Raw genomic sequence first — 12054 nt, forward strand, 5'->3', positions numbered from 1 at the left:
TGAGAAAAGATTTTTGCTCAGGGGAGTAACCTCCATTTCCAGGTTGCTTATGAGTGCATTTCACACTACTTTGGATTATAATTGTAAGGCTTGTTTGAATGTCCTGCTTAATATAATGTTTGTGTCATCATTGCAAATCAACCTCTTTGTACTTAAAAAACACTTCAACTCTTTGGCTTTTTCATCAGCCTGACAATGAGGGTTTGTACACTGTTTGCCAAATTGGCCCATAACTTCACCTAACAATAACATAGACCTCCTACTGTAGGACCCATAACTTCACTTAACAACAAATATAGGAAAATAACTCTGTGTGTTGTACAATAGCCTATCCATCAATGAACAGTTCTCTACACATTATGAGCTAAGTATCTCTGTGTCCAAACAGACTAACAAGACTCTACAGTAAATCAAGCAGACAATAACACATTGTAAACATAAATTTCTTAGGGATGTTGGATCCAACGTGGAGCACAGCATAACTGTCTTTACCAGAGTAATGAATGAAGAAGCACTTTGGTTGTTGTTGCATGTCGTGATGTTTGTCATTTGACTGTCATTCAGAAAATGATTTCCTGGATCAGCTGATGATAGTTGAACATGTGACTGGAACTAAACAGCTACAGTATTAAGAATTATGTGTAATTATTGAACAACTGAGTTAATGACAGTATCCATTTGAGTGTTGTCAATAAAGCTAAGATTTAAAAAAATATATATATATTTCACCTTTATTTAACCAGGTAGTTCTCAACTGCAACCTGGCCAAGATAAAGCAAAGCAGTGCGACAAAAACAACACAGAGTTACACGTCGGACAAACAAAAGTACAGTCAATAACACAACAGAAAAATCTATATATAGTGTGTGCAAATGGAGTATGGAGGTAAGGCAATAAATAGGCCATAATAGCGAAGTAATTATAATTTAACAAATTAACACTGGAGTGAAAGATGTGCAAGTAGAAATACTGGTGTGCAAAAGAGCAAAAAAAGTTAATAAAAACGTGGGGATGAGGTAGGTAGTTGGATGGGCTATTTACAGATGGGCTGTGTACAGCTGCAGCGATCGGTAAGCTGCTCAGATAGCTGATGCTTAAAGTTAGTGAGGGAGATATAAGTCTCCAACTTCAGCGATTTTTGCAATTCGTTCCAGTCACTGGCAGCAGAGAACTGGAAGGAAATGCGGCCAAAGTAGGTGTTGGCTTTGGGGATAACCAGTGAGATATACCTTCTGGAGCGCGTGCTATGTGTGGGTGTTGCTATGGTGACCAGTGAGATGACTGAAGGCGGCCTAGCAAAGACTTATAGATGACCTGGAGCCAGTTGGTTTGGTGACGAATATGTAGCGAGGGCCAGCCAACGAGAGCATACAGGTCCTAGTGGTGGGTGGTACATGGGGCTTTGGTGACAAAACGGATGGCACTGTGATAGACTGCATCCAGTTTGCTGAGTAGAGTGTTGGAGGCTATTTTGAAAATGACATCGCCGAAGTCAAGGATCGGTAGGATAGTCAGTTTTACGAGGGTATGTTCGGCAGCGTGACTGAAGGTAGCTTTGTTGCGAAATAGGAAGCCGATTCAAGATTTAATATTGGATTGGAAATGCTTAATATTAGTCTGCAAGGAGAGTTTACAGTCTAGTCAGACACCTAGGTATTTATAGTTGTCCACATATTCTAAGTTAGAACCGTCCAGAGCAGTGATGCTGGAGGGGCGGGTGCGGGCAGCGATCGATTGAAGAGCATACATTTAGTTAGTTTTACTAGCGTTTAAGAGCAGTTGGAGGCCACGGATGGAGAGTTGTATGGCATTGATGCTCGTTTGGAGGTTTGTTAACACAGTGTCCAAACAAGGGCCAGATGTATACAAAATGGTGTCGTCTGCGTAGAGGTGGATCAAGGAATCACCCGCAGCAAGAGCAACATCGTTGGTATATACAGAGAAAAGAGTCGGTCCGAGAATTTAACCCTGTGTTACCCCCATAGAGAATGCCAAAGGTCCGGACTACAGGCCCTCCGATTTGACACACTGAACTCTGTCTGAGAAGTAGTTGGTGAACCAGGCGAGTCAGTCATTTGAGAAACCAAGGCTATTGAGTCTGCCGATAAGAATACAGTGATTGACAGAGTCGAAAGCCTTGGCCAGGTTGATGAAGACGGCTGCACAGTACTGTCTTTTATCGATGGCGGTTATGATATTTGTAATGGTCCAGAGCTTACGGCAGGAATACGGTGATGTAGTGGAGAAAAACAGTCCGATATGCTCATGGTTGATATCGGCTGTGCAGACTGTCAGGTATTATCCAGGCAAAAGCGGCTGGTGTCTGAGCTGAAAAGATAAAGGCCGCTAGCAGTGGCTAACAATGACTAAATAGCTAGTAGCTAATTAGCTGCTTAGCTCCTGATGGCTAGATGCTGATGGAGGTTCTAGCTATAAGGTCTAAAAAATAGCAGATCCGTATCACATTGGGTGAGACGGGTTGCCGGAAGGTATATTTAATTTAAAAATGGAAAAAGAGATTGAAATATATTGTAATATACACAAAAAAAGACTAAAAAAACATAACATTTACAACAACCACGTCTTACTGCTACGCCATCTTGGATTACAAGATGACTCTCAGTTAAAAACCATTGGATTTAGCCAACTCTGAAATTATTTAGTATTTCTGTGCCCACGAAAATTGTTTTCCCAGCGTAACAAAGGAGCCACTAAATGATACATAGTTTGAGTGCATTTCAGAATACAAAAAAAACTGTCCGACAGCAAGATCCCGTATTTAAGTTGAAGTTCATCATATGACAAGCGTAACGTTATGACTATAACTACTGTTCCCTGAAGGAGGGAAACTAGGTACAACATACTATTAAATCCACACGTTACGACTATAACTACTGTTCCCTGAAGGAGGGAAACTAGGAACAACATACTATTAAATCCACGCCATTTTTGGAAGCCCCACCTTCCACAGGTGATGACCGTGAGGCTCGGATTTATTCCTTAAATTTAATACCTCACTTCACCGACCCAGGAAAGGGCGGAGACAAACAGGTGTTTTACCTCGTTTCCCTCCTTCAGGGAACAGTAATTATAGTCATAAAGTTACACTCCCTTTCAGCCAGTCAACTTCGGTACAACATTCTATGGGGAAATACAATCATTCCCCATGCTAACCCAAACGGATACTAAATGAAACGGCCCCTGGCAGACCACCCAGACCTTACCCCGCAAGATACGTCAGTTCTGGCAATTTATTTATTGTCTTTTGTTTGAAGCACTCCTGTCAATGTTGAGTAAGGACACACACCTGATTACACATATAGAAGTAGGATTAATCTACCTGGCCTGTGTGCAAATGTAGGCCTATAAATGTGCCCATTTGGGGATGTCTGATAGTATTTCTGATTGTCTTAATGCACCACCACTAATGAGTTGTGGAGCTTCTCAAAGTAATGTTTTTCTTCACCTCAAACAGCAAGTAAACAAAGTCTAATAAAAATCAATTGCGAATGACAATAGTTCCTCAAAGTATTTTTGTAAAATATTTCCAGCTCTCGCCCTTTCGATAACCACTCGGCATAAAAGGGAAAAATGCAATTCACTGATCCTGTGGAAATGTCATAAAATACCTGATTACTTCTTATCCTTTGTACAAATAGCCGACAGCTGTGTCTGTCCCAAACTCACTGGCGCGGGAAACTCTGAGGGCCGAGAATATTTTATACAATGTTGCAAGCTTGTTACCTCGAGTTTTGGGCAGACCCAGTTGATAGTTGATACAATGTTTCAAGTTCGTTGTAGACAGGCCATGTGTAGCCAATGTGATTTTGTAGGATATTTTCTACCTGCAAGCTGCAATGTTTTTATTTGTTGGCTTTACGTAGGCTATTTTTACATAGTTGGCAATGGCAATAAAAGTTACTTTTAGATTTGTATAATTTTAATTTAGATAGAATGTAGATTAATCACAGACAATGATCTTGAGATACTATTATAAATTAAATGAAACTGTTCCACGAAAATGTGCATATGAAAATCATAACTGGCACCAGATCAGTAGAAATGGTAAGATACATTGCCACTCCAAATGGAAAAGGTTGCCGACCGCTGGTGTAGCCCATTAACGGAAACTTCAGGAGCATAACGGCAGAATTTCTCTCCTTCTGGTTAGGTTATCTTGATCTCTGGCTCCCTTCAGTCATTTGTGTGTCTTAATTATTTGATCAAGCAGCGTGCTTAAAACATCAGACCAGTTCAGTACATAGAGTTGATTTTATTAAAACACATGGGGTGTGTCTATATATGGAAAAATACACGTAACATTTCAACCAATCGATTGGTAGAAAGAAAAGACGACTCTTGGTTGACCAAGATGTATTTTAGGTGGGGAGGGAATAGGGCACTAGAACAGCACTAGAACAGCACTAGAACAGCACTAGAACATAATTTTGGGGGCCCTGAGTGGCGCAGCGGTCTAAGACACTGTATCTCAGTGCTTGAGGCGTCACTACAGACACCCCGGTTCGAGTCCAGGCTGTGTCACAACCGGCTGTGATTGGGAGTTAAATAAAGGTTACATTTTTAAAAATGAAATAAAACAGTTCATTCAGAAAGTTCACACCCCTTCCCTTTTTACACATTTTGTTACGTTACAGCTTTATTTTAAAATGGATTTAAAAAATAGAATCCTCATTAATCCACACACAATAATGAAAAAGTGAAAACAGGTAAAAAAACAGAAATACCTTATTTACTTAAGTATTCAGACCCTTTGCTATGAGACTCGAAATCGCTTCGGGTGCATCCTGTTTCCATTAATCATCTTTGAAATGCATCTACAACTTGTTCAGAATCCACCTGTGGTAAATTCAATTGATTGGACATGATTTGGAAGGCACACACCTGTCTATATAAGGTCCCAGAGTTGACAGTGCATGTCAGAGCAAAAACCAAGCAATGAGGACGAAGGAATTGTCCGTAGAGCTCCGAGACAGGATTGTGTCGAGGCACAGATCTGGGGAAGGGCACCAAAAACAATTCTGCAGCATTGAAGGTCCCTAAGAACACAGTGGCCTCCATCATTCTTAAATGGAATACTCTTCCTAGAGCTGGTCACCCGGCCAAACTGAGCGACTGGGGGAGAAGGGCCTTGGTCAGGGAGTTGACCAAAAACCTGATGGTCACTCTGACAGAGCTCCAAAGTTCCTCTGTGGAGATAGGAGAAACTTCCAGAAGGACAACCATCTCTGCAGCACTCCACCAATCAGACCTTTATGGTAGAGTGGCCAGACGGAAACCACTCCTCAGTAAAAGGCACATGACAACCTGCTTGGAGTTTGACAAAAGGCACCTTAACCTGTTGGGGCTATGGGGCAGTATTTGCACGTCCGGATAAAAAAACGTACCCGATTTAAACTGGTTACTACTCTTGCCCAGAAACGAGAATATGCACATACATAGTAGATTTGGATAGAAAACACAAAAGTGAACTCATATGGCAGGCCAAAACCTGAGAAGATTCCATACAGGATGTGCCCTGTCTGACAATTTGTTATCCTTCTGTTGCATCTCTATCAAAAATACAGCATCTCTGCTGTAACGTGACATTTTCAAAGGCTTCCATTTGCTCTCAAAAGGCGCCAGAAAGTGGAATGAGATGTCTGCAGTCTCTGGGCGAAGTACAGCAGCTCTGTTTGTGAGTGGTAAGGCTGGGGACAGTGACACTGGAGATGCGCGTTTATGAGAATTCTCCATTTTTTTCTTTCAGCCTTTGAATGAATACAACGTCACCCGGTTGGAATATTATCGCTATTTTACGAGAAAAGTAGCATAGAAACTGATTTTAAACAGCGTTTGACATGCTTCGAAGTACGGTAATGGAATATTTAGATTTTTTTTGTCACGAAATACGCTCGCGCGTCACCGTTTGGATAGTTACCTGAACGCATGAACAAAACGGCGGAATTTGGATATAACTATGGATTACTTGGAACCAAAACAACATTTGTTGTTGAAGTAGAAGTCATGGGAGTGCATTCTGACGAAGAACAGCAAAGGTAATCCAATTTTTCTTATAGTAAATCTGAGTTTGGTGAGGGCCAAACTTGGTGGGTGTCAAATTAGCTAGCCGTGATGGCCGGGCTATGTACTCAGAATATTGCAAAATGTGCTTTCGCCCAAAAGCTATTTTAAAATCTGACACCGCGATTGCATTAAGGAGTTCTGTATCTATAATTCTTAAAATAATTGTTATGTATTTTCTGAATGTTAATCGTGAGTAATTTAGTAAATTCACCGGAAGTTTGCGATGGGTATGCTAGTTCTGAACATCACATGCTAATGTAAAAAGCTGTTTTTTGATATAAATATGAACTTGATTGAACAAAACATGCATGTATTGTATAACAATGTCATAGGAGTGTCATCTGATGAAGATCATCAAAGGTTAGTGCTGCATTTAGCTGTGGTTTTGGTTTTTGTGACATATATGCTTACTTTGAAAATGTCTGTGTGATTATTTTTGGCAGGGTACTCTCCTGATATAATCAAATGTTTTGCTTTCGCTGTAAAGCCTTTTTGAAATCGGACAATGTGGTTAGATTAACGAGAGTATTGTCTTTAAAATGGTGTAAAATAGTCATATGTTTGAGAAATTGAAGTTATAGCATTTATGAGGTATTTGTATTTCGCGCCACGCGATTCCACTGGGCAAGCGTCCCACCTTGCCCAGGGAGGTTAAGACTCTAAGACCATGAGAAACAACATTCTCTGGCTTGATGAAACCAAGATTGAACTCTTTGGCCTGAATGCCAAGTGACACGTCTTGAGGAAACCTGGCACCATCCCTACGGTGAAGCATGGTGGTGGCAGCATCATGCTGTGGGGATGTTTTTCAGCAGCAGGGACTGGGGGACTAGTCAGGATCCAGGGAAATATTAACGGAGCAAAGTGCAGAGAGATCCTTGATGAAAACCTGCTCCAGAGTGCTGAGGACCTCAGACTGGGGACGAAGGTTCACCGTCCAACAGGACAACGACCTTAAGCACACAACCAAGACAACACAGGAGTGGCTTCAGTAGAAGTCTCTGAATGTCCTTGAGTGGCCCAGCCAGAGCCCGATCTAACATCTCTGGAGAGACCTGAAAATAGCTGTTTCTGTGATGTTCCCCATCCAACCTGACAGAGTTGGAGAGAATCTGCAGAGAAGGATGGGAGGAACTCCCCAAATGCAGGTGTGCCAAATAAATGAGCTAAATGAATGGGGGGAAAAAATAATTTAATCAGTTTTTGAATAAGGCTTTAACGTAACAAAATGTGGAAAAAGTCAAGGGGTCTGAATACTTTCCGAATGCACTGTATACAGCAACACCTCCCCCATAAGCATTCCTGTCTTACATGTACATTTTAGTCATTTAGCAGACGCTCTTATCCAGAGCGACTTACAGTAGTGAATGCATACATTTCATTATTATTTTTTTTCTGTGCTGGCCCCCCGTGGGAATCGAAACCACAACCCTGGCGTTGCAAACACTCTACCAACTGAGCCACACGGGTCTTTTGAATGTGAATACTTTCCGAATGCACTGTATACAGCAACACCTCCCCCATAAGCATTCCTGTCTTTTCTGTAGATGTTATATCCCTGTATTGCTACTGCTGTATCAAAGGAATTATCTCAGTGAGTTTCAGAGATGAACAGTACAGTGCATTCCAAATTCAATAGGCAGGCAAGTAAACAAAAACGTTTTCAAATAAAAACTATTCCAGAAAATGTCAAAGCGTATATAACGCCCATCCAAGAGACTGTCAACCAATCGCGTTCACATTGTCATGTTCTGACACGCAGTTCCTAAGCTAATTCTCACTAAAATCCCTTTTTAAAGTCAGGGTATGAGTCGAGAAACCTGCCTATTTTCCTTGAAAGTACGGAAAGTCACGATTGCAAAGCTATACGATATTACAGAGAACAAGTTAATTATCTCACATCTCTGAAAATATTTGTAATGTTGTGCTTCTTGTTCACGGAGGGTAATTCATGGTTATGTTCTTTTCTTTAAGCTGTTAATACGAATCAAAAGGAGTTTCCAATATCCTCATTTCTTGAAGTATTTCTGGTGATAGCTAGTGATAGGGATACACAAGCTAGGTCTATTTGAAACATTGCCATCCCATGGCAGCATTTACCAGCCACCAGGTTCAGAAGATTTAAAACCACATTAAAAATATTTTAAACCCAATTCTATTTTTGCCCAAAGTTAAGATATAAATTATTCAAACTGAACATAATTCATGCTGGTTATTATTTTAGGCTATTTTAGTTTTGGAGTCAAAGATAGTTTTGGAATAGTTTTCAAACAGGTTTGTTATTTTATTTCAGTTTACTAAATAGTTTCCCCCTAATTACTTTTTCTATAATAAGCATGGAGGTTTCCCCTATCAACCAGTCATAGGTACTGGTGACAAAGCACCTCATAACCTAGCTGGGAATGGGACAGACTGAAACCACTCCCCTATCAACCAGTCATAGGTACTGGTGACAAAGCGCCTCGTAACCTAGCTGGGAATGGGACAGACGGAACCCTTCTGTGGTAACAGACGGAAGATTTGTAATTAAATCTAATTCCCAGGAATGGGGTTCATATGAACCACAGAGACTGTGTGTGGGATAATAACATGGCCGTGTCCAACCCTGCTTGTTCCCTCCACTCCGCTACCAACCACCCATCTCCAACAGGGCCCTTAACCTGTATCACTAGACACCTCATAGTGAGCTACAGGTAGGAATCAGCAATGAATCCCAATAATGAGACACCTCTGGGGAGGGGTGTCAGCAACATTTAAATAATATATATAGTGTTTTATGATAAACCGTTTTTTACAAATCCGTCAAGACACCAACTTAGACTTTACCGATTTTGATGTGATATTTAAGTATTGTGTGAAATGATTTGACATTATATGAAAGTACCGCAATTTATGTTTCTAGAAACGTATCGCAATTGAGAATCGATTCACATTTAGATGGAATATTTGACTATTTTAGCTGCCAGAGCCAGTCTACCTCTGAAAATAACATACAGTCCTTGGACCTTGAGGAGTAACGGGGGCAGCAATCAGCAGTAGAAACAATAACAAAGCGTACTCCCTGCCCGTTTCGGTAAAAAGCTGAGGGATGGGGCTGGAGAAATGCAACCATCCATGATATCAACATTCTAGTTTTAACCATGTTTTGAGGATATACAGTGTTTGTTTATATTTACTGACAAACATTGGAGTAAATAAAAGCTTATATTTGGGGTTCTGATGGGGTACGACAGTTGAACTAAGCTCATGAGGCATTTATAAGTGATTTCTTCAAGAAACAATGGGTACATATCATTAATGTATAAGTCCCAAAATGGATGTAACAACTGCTGATTGCCCCTTTAAGAGAACATATTGGGCTAATCTAATAGGAGATATTGAGAACTACAGTATTTCAGGCATTGTCATTGGATGCATTTGATCAATTGTTAACGTTTTGTTGATGGTCCACTCTTGATGTTCTACACATTACAGTGAAGCTTCAGCCATTCCTACAGAACAACATTAAAGTGTAGAACCCCTTTACTGCATATTGGTTCAACGACTGCAGAGACGGTACTTACTGGTGTTAAACAGATCTCCAACCTCCTCTTCTTCCTCCAATGTGACAGTCATCTCCTCCTCCTCCTCTTTCACTCCAAAAACTGCATCCTCCTCCTCTTTCACTCTGAACGCGTCTTCCTCTTCTTTCACTGAAACGTCTTTCTCTTCTTCTTTCACGGTAACAGCCTCACCCTCTACTTGTTTTTGTATTGTAACATCTTTCTCTTCCTCCTCCTCTTTGACTAGAGCTTCTTTCTCCGTCCAGCAGACCTCCTCTTCTTTAGCAGGAGGAGAGTAGCTTAGTGAACTCATGGTCGGGGATGTTAGCTAGCTAGCATTAGCGACTAGCCTAGTTCTAAGCTAACTTAGCAAACCAGCTAGCTGACAAACAACGTAAATATATAATTAAATGGGCCAACAAGTACATACAACAGAAGTGTGTTTAATACACAGCGACTAATATACACCAAACCAGTGTAAAGAGCGTGAATGTTGTAGCTATGTTTGCTAGAAAGCTACCGAGGTGTCTGACTAGCTGTTGTTGATGAAGGAGCGTCCCGTCCACTAGATTATACGTCACACTGGCAGCATCGCCTGAACCTAAAAGACGCACATCGCCATCTGCTGACTGGAGTGGGCAACGCAGTTGAGGAACCAAACGTTTATTTTTCATTTATTTCATAAACGGTTAATATTATATTAAGTCGTTCAAAGAGAAGCATGTGTTGATTGATTCGTGTTTAATGAGTGAGAATTTAAAACAAACTTTACTCCCACTACAGATTTGCATTGAACCATACTTCTGACATGGTTCATTTTGACCCCAGAGGCATATCTTTTATCATTGCCAAAATGTGTTTTATTCAATTCTTCCAATTTTTCATGACTTTGTCAATCAACTAGTTGTTAATAAATCTAAATCATGGTTTAGTGTTTCTATATCAATATGGACTTTTAACAAATTCAAATCCTTTGGAGTCATTTTGACCCCAGCCAAAAGCACCTTTGATAAATAGGACATTTATTTCAAATCAAAATCACATTTTATTGGTCACATACACGTGTTTAGCAGAAATGATTGCGGGTGTAGCGAAATGCTTGTGTTTCTAGCTCCGACAGTGCAGTAATATCTAACAAGTAAAATCTAACAATTTCACAACATATACCCAATACACACAAATCTAAGTATTTGAATCTAGGTTTCTCTGTAGACATGATCCATCCCACCAGAGGGTGGAGGGGCACCTGTATCAGTGGTTTTGACCAGATAGACACCTGCAGACACACAGTATAGTGCCTCCCATGTACTCTCCTAAGATTGGACTTTTCTATATCACGTATCACATGACAGTGTATAAACTTTCATTTGATTTGATCATGTACAAAACTGCAGTAGAAAAGTAAAGTATTCAGACCCCTTCACATTTTCCACATTTTGTTACATTACAGCCTTATTCTAACATTTAATCTTTTTTCCCCCTCATCAATCTACACACAATACCCCATAATGACATCACAATACCCCATAATGACAAAGTGAAAACAGGTTTTTAGAGATTTTTGCAAATGTATTTACTTAGGTATTCAGACCTTTTGCTATGAGACTCGAAATTGAGCTCAGATGCATCCTGATTCCATTAATCATCCTTGAGATGTTTCTACAACTTGATTGGAGTCCACTTGTGGTAAATGCAATTGATTGGACATGATTTGAAAGGCACACATCTGTCTATGTAAGGTCCCACAGTTTACAATGCATGTAAGAGCAAAAACCAAGCCATGAGGTCCAAAGGAATTGTCCATAGAGCTCTGAGACAGGATTGTGTCGAGGCACAGATCTGGGGAAGGGTACCAAAAAATGTCTTCAGCATTGAAGGTCCCCAAGAACAAAGATGCCTCCATCATTCTTAAATGGAAGAAGTTTGGAACCACCAAGACTCTTCCTAGAGCTGGCCGCCTGGCCAAACTGAGAAACAGGGGGAGAAGGGCCTTGGTCAGGGAGGTGAACAAGAACCTGATGTTCACTCTGACAGAGCTCCAGATTTCCTCTGTGGAGATGGGAGAACCTTCCAGAAGGACAAACATCTCTGCACCACTCCACCAATCAGGCCTTAATGTAGCAATGATTAAATTGTCAAAATGTATTTCAATGGACAATTCAGTGAACTGTTCTGTGAAAGGTGTCGGCTAGAGATGACATGCAGGAGCTTGCAGGGATTTGTAGTCTTGCATGTTGTCTACTTTGATGCTAATTAGCATTTTTGAATCCGAGAGTAAAGAAAGACAAATATATTGATACAAGTTTTTGTATTTATTATGGATCCCCATTAGTTCCTGCCAAGGCAGCAGCTAGTCTTCCTGGGGTTTATTATGGATCCCCATTAGTTCCTGCCAAGGCAGCAGCTACTCTTCCTGGGGTTTATTATG

Source organism: Salmo trutta, chromosome 17 (assembly GCF_901001165.1).
Source record: "Salmo trutta chromosome 17, fSalTru1.1, whole genome shotgun sequence".
Taxonomy (NCBI): Eukaryota; Metazoa; Chordata; class Actinopteri; order Salmoniformes; family Salmonidae; genus Salmo; species Salmo trutta.